We start from the raw sequence: 6,113 nt of genomic DNA, 5'->3' as shown, positions 1-6,113 counted from the left end.
GATGTCCTTCTCCAGGGACTGGTCTCCCCTGATAATTGGAGGTGGGTGCAGCTAGGCAGCTAGGCTGAGTCGGGGCGGGCGAGGGGGTCCTGGTCTGACCTCCCTGGGACGGGCACCCTCCAGACTCCCCACCATCACTGGGGGCTCCTGAGAACACCAGCATCGATGAGCAAAGGGCGAGTGGGGTTGACAAGGACGGGGACAGAGACTTTCTCATGGCGCCCTCCCTCGGGAAATACCATCCTCTAATGGTCAGGGCGGACTAGCAGGGGAGGTCAACATCCTACAACCCTATCGTCTGGCCCCACCGCAGGAATCAGCAGACAGAAACAACGAAGCAGCCTCTGTGCCTCACTGTCCCCTGGGGAGACACAATCTGCCCCCAGCCCCAGAGAGCTCCCACTTCTGGCCCCTCTGCTGAGCTGCGTGTGAAACTGGCCTCATCCCAGCCAAGGAAGCATTTCTCTCCTGTGCTCCCAGAATTCTCTCAATCGGTGTTGCAAATGTTTCACCAGCAAGAAAACGAGAAGATGACCCACAGAGCGAGGGAACACACTTGCTGACCACACATCTCAGAAGGGACTTATATCCAGGAGGTACAATTATACCTTCTCTTTAGAGGTAGGTTAGCCTGGACTATTCTCAAGCCGCCCCCACCTGGTCCGTCAGTCTGTCACACTGTGGAGGCTTAGGTCTTGCTGAGATGCTGAAGTGGCAGCACTGGTATTTCACCTGCCTGGGGGTGGGGGTCACCCATGGGAAACGGGTCTCAGCAGAGCTCCCAGACGAGGAAGCGACCAGGAAGAAGGAGCAGACGGTCTACTGAGGAATCCGGCACGGAAAACCTTATGAGAAGCTGAGGAACATTGTGAGACACAGCGCCAGCAAGTGGTCCTCTCAGGTGGAATGCACTCAACAAGCTGGGAGAGCTGGACACGCTGCTTTCGGGACGTTCATTTGCGGGCGAGGGAGCACAATTCCGAATGAGAAGAGACAACCGCCCACACCCACTGCTCATCAAAATGTGGGTGCACCGAGCACGAATCTAGGAAAATGAATTCACGAAAACGAAGTGGAATGCTTGAGAATCAGGGTCCTAGGCAGCAGCCTTCGGCGCTGCTCACGAAGCTGAGGGTGAGAGAGGGAGTACGAACGCGCCACAGTCACTGACAAACGGACGCGTCTAGGCCGTCTGGAAACACCACGGAGTCTGTGGTCAGAGGAGATCGACAGGAAAACAAGGTCAGCTGAGACAGCTACCCTTCAGATGCACACATCAGTCGACGGCTAGTGATGGAGACACGGAAGCCCTCTTCCAACTTCTCCCCTCGGATGCAATCAAGGTGCACTGATAATTACTGGCGACTGGAACTTGAAGGTTGGAAACAAAGAGGGAAGATGAGTTGCTGGAAAATATGGACTCGCTGACAGAAATGAAGCAGGTACCCTGGGGGGTTTAAAATAAGGCAAGGTGCATGTCGGGGTTGTATCTCTCTACCACACGTACTCAATTTGTATGTGGAGCAAATGCTCTGAGAAGATAGACTATACTGAGAAGAACTGGGCATTGAGATTGGACAAAATCACATTAAAATATGCGATATGCACATGACACAACCTTGTTTTCTGTAATAGAGGAGGCTTTGAGCATTTGCTGATGATTAAACATGGTTGCCTTCAGTATGGACTGCAATTCAAGATAAAGAAAACCAAAATCCTTACAACTAGACCAACAGACAACATCATCATGAATGGAGAGAAGACAGACAATGTCAAGAAACCACAATCAGTGCTCGTGGAAGTGGAAGTCAGGACATCAAATGATATATTGCACTGGGAAACTCTGACGCATTTAAAATATTAAACAGCAAAGATGTCACTTTGAGAACGAAGGTGCACCTGCCCCATGCCACGGTAGGTATTTTCACTCCCCCCATGCACATGCGTGTGAATTACGGAGTTGGGGACGAGCACTGAAAGTACACGGAAAGCCCGCAGAACGCACGTCTTGGAGGACGTGCAGCCAGGGGCTCCACAGAAGTGTGGATGGCGAGTCTTCCTCTCACAGACGTCAGACCTGGCCTCAGAAGGACCAGTCCCTGGAGATGGACATCAAGTTTGGTAAACTTAGGGCCAGTGAAAAAGAGGAAGATTCTAAACAGGATGCACTGACAGCGCGGCTGCAACAAGGGGGTCAAACCTAACAGCGGTGAGGATGGCACAGGGCGCGCAGTGTTTGTTCTGCGGTGCGTAGGGTTGGGTTGGAGCTGCCTCGATGGTACGAAACATCAGCAGCATCCCCACACTGAGCCCTGGCGGTGCAGTGGTCAGGTGCTTGACTGTGAACCCCAAGATCAGCAGTTGGAACCCACTAGCAGGAAAGAGGAGGCAGTCTGCTCCTAGAAAGACCACAGTCTTGGGACCACGAGGGCAGTTCTACTCTCTCCCAGGGGCACGGTGAGCCAGCATTGACTCAGTGGCAATGGGTCTGCTTGGTTTTTTATTTTGTACCCCCAAACCAGAGGCACTACTGGCTTCGCTGGCAGATGGTGGTCATCTGGAGGAAGAGCGTCCTATGTCCATCACTCACTCACCTGGGAGGTTTCCTTTGAGTACTTGGCACACAGCCCATCTATGCCCATAAAGAATGCCTGGATAGTGGAGTCAGTCTGAAAGAGAAAGAAATGGCCGTCTATGTGAATGCTTCTAGGCAGGCGCTAAAAAGATTGCATTTGAGGCTTACAACTGGCACTACAATGAACAGCGCATCACAACTTCTCTAGAGGCCCTGGGAGGTGTCAGCCCAGGGCAGCAGGGCAGCTGCACATCCTGGGGTTCTGGGTATTTGTTGCAGGTGGCGAAATGTCCACTCTCCTTCTAATGATGCAGCAGGTCGGTGGTAAGGGGCTGTGTAACTCTCGTTCTTTATAATGGTATTCATAACCTGGTGAGACCCTGTAATGAGATGCCTTTGCATAGTCAGTAAAACACGTTGTTGTTAGGGGCTCTCAAGTGGGCTGACACACAGCCCTGACACGTTGCCTGCCCTGTACCACTCCCACAACGGTTCCGAGGCCTGAGCCCACTGATGCAGTGGGCTTTGTCAGTTTGTCAGTTCATCTTGTCAAAAGCCTCCTTTTTTCACCACCCTTCCACTTTATCAAACACGATGTCCTTCTCCAGGGACTGGTCTCCCCTGATAATATATCCAAAGTATTTAAGACACACTCTTGCCATCCTTGCCTCTAATGAGCACTCTGACCTTACTTATTCCAAGACAGGTCTCTTTGTCCTTTTAGCAGTCCATGGTTCTTTCAAAATTCTCCTCCAGCACCACAATTCAAATGCATCAATTCTTCTACAGTCTTCCTTATTCAATGTTCAACTTTCACATGCATATGATGTAATGGAGAATACCATGCTGTGGGTCAGGCACACCTTAGTCCTCAAAGTAACATCCTTGCTCTTCAATACCACAAAGAGGTCTTGTGCAGATTTACTGTGGTAGTTACATAATCTGGTGTCAACTTGAGACTACTAAGGTGAAGGGGTGGAGTTTAGCCTGCCAATCAGGTCACAGCTTGATGAACTCATTTGGAGGTGCTACTGAGAAAAATAGCTCACTGGAGGCCAGACTCACACTCTCTGCTTCGTCTTTCTGCTGACAAGACCCATGGAACTATGCTAGAGCCCTGGAGCTGGAGGAGCCAAGTGGAGACCCTTGCCAGCACTGAGATGCTTCCACTGCCACTGGATCCACAAGACTTTCCATTTCACTGGCCTGTGATCTTCCTGCATTTGGCATCATTGCATGTGTTGTGTGAAGAGGAATTTATAGATCGAGATCGAACATATGGGCTAATATCGGACTTACGGACTGGATCTGGACTGGGCTGGGCTTTTAAAAATATATACAATGATTCTTTATATAAAGTTATTTCTAATACACATATTTGAGGTTCTTTGGATTTGTTTCTCTAGTGAACCAGGACTAACACATTTACCTAATGCAATATGTCTTTTGATCTCTTGACTGTTGGTTCCATGATCATTGATTGTGGATCCAAGTAAGAAAAAATCCTTGACAACTTCAGCCTTTTTTCCATTTATCATGCCAAGAAAACATAAGTCAGCATATGTCTGATCTTCCCCACTTTCCTCCAACATCCATCTGACATCAGTATTTTTTTAAATGCTTTGGTTTTGCTTTTCAAATAACTTTTAACATATATTTGTGACTAGTTACAAATTTTACTTGGTAGCTTGTCTCATTCTTCTGATTGTCATGAATCTCCATTATTCGTGGTTCTGTGCCTGAGGTGGCTATGTGTCTTCTTGCCTCACAGGTGAGGATAAGTATCCAAGAGACATTCAACCACCTGGCAGGCCCCTTTACCCTCATGTGCTGGAGGGAGGAAGTCACACCTCAGACACAAAGATAAATATAGACCAAAATCCAAAAGATTGGGGGGGTGTCGAGCCATAACATTCTCAAAATAATAAAAGTGGCAATATTAATTTACGATAAAACTAGACTAGTATAAGAGACAAAGAAGGGCATGATATAATAATTAAGGGGTTGACAGAACACATAATAAAAAATCTAGTCAATGAAACCACCTCAAAAAATATTAACCAAACTCTCACAGAATTGAAGAAACAGGCAACTCTGTAATAATACCAAGAGACTTTAGTACACCACTTTTGATGGACGGAACAACTGGAAAGAAACTCAACAACCAGAAAACTAAAACATACAGTCAGTCAGTCAGACCTCACAGACATGCAGCCCACGCCACCCAACACCACACTAGACATTGTTTTCCCAGTGTGAAGGGAACCTTCTCCAGAAGAGACCACACGCTAGGCCACAAGACAAGCCTCAATCAATTTAAAAGTATCTTCTCACATCAAATTGCTATACGATTAGAAATCAACAACAGGAAGATAAAGGGGAAATTAAAACACAAGGAAATGAAATAACATCTTCTTTAAAAATTACTTGGTCATAGAAGATAAATTAAGGTTATACAGAGTATGACGCTACATGACTGCATTTTACAGGTCGAACAAAAGACCCGGTCAGAGGCCTCCTGCAGAGCCATCAATTTTAGACTTACTTCTGGAACTCATTGCTCTAAAGTCACAGAAACTTCTATCAAGAAAAATATCAAAATATGATGCTATTGTTTCCTGACATATTTTTTCATCTCGACCTATATACTTGAGGCATTTCCATCTCTCTAACTCATCTCCAAAGAACCCCGCTTTCTGATTTAGCAACAACAAAACCCTAGTTTTGGCATGCTCCAGGAATTCAAATTGTGTTCATGCAAAGTGCTCTTTGAGTTTGGGGAACAAACAGAAGTGTGAAGGGGCAAGACCAAGAACGTGGAGTGGATGGGGTACGGTCTCCCAACCAAATCCTTGTCCTACAGCTCTTGCTACCGCTGAAGAACAAGCAGGTACATGGTCACACTATAAACAAACCCCAACGCAACTTTCCTAGCCTTTGTCTCAATGACATTTTCACAATTTTCTTATAAATCACTTTATTGCGGGCTCATACAACTCTCATCACAATCCATACGCACATCAATTGTGTAAAGCACATTTGTACAGTCATTGCCCTTATCATTCTCAAAACATTTGCTCTCCACCTAAGCCCTTGGCATCAGCTCATTTCCCCCCTCCCTCCCCGTTCCTCCCTCCCTCATGAACCCTTGATAATTTATAAACTTTTATCTTGCCCTATCTTACACTGTCCGACGTCTCCCTTTACCCACTTTTCTGTTGTCTGTCCCCCAGGGAGGAGGTCACATGTAGATCCTTATACTCAGTGCCCATTTTCTATCCCTCCTTCGCTCCACCCTTGGGTATTGCCACTCACACCACTGGTCCTGAAAGGATCACCTGTCCTGGATTCCCTGTGTTTCTGGTTCCTATCTGTACCAGGGTACATCCTCTGGTCTAGCCAGATTTGTAAGGTAGAATTGGGATCATGATAGTAGGTGGGGAGGAAGCATTTAGGAACTAGAGGAAAGTTGTATGGTTCATCGTTGCTACACTGCACCCTGACTGGCTCGTCTCCTCCCCGTGACCCTTCTGTAAGG

Source organism: Echinops telfairi, unplaced genomic scaffold, assembly GCF_000313985.2.
Source record: "Echinops telfairi isolate 266 unplaced genomic scaffold, ASM31398v2 ScPeMD7_28;HRSCAF=97, whole genome shotgun sequence".
NCBI lineage: Eukaryota > Metazoa > Chordata > Mammalia > Afrosoricida > Tenrecidae > Echinops > Echinops telfairi.
The sequence above is the reverse complement of the archived record's forward strand: the minus strand, read 5'-3'. Positions refer to the sequence as shown.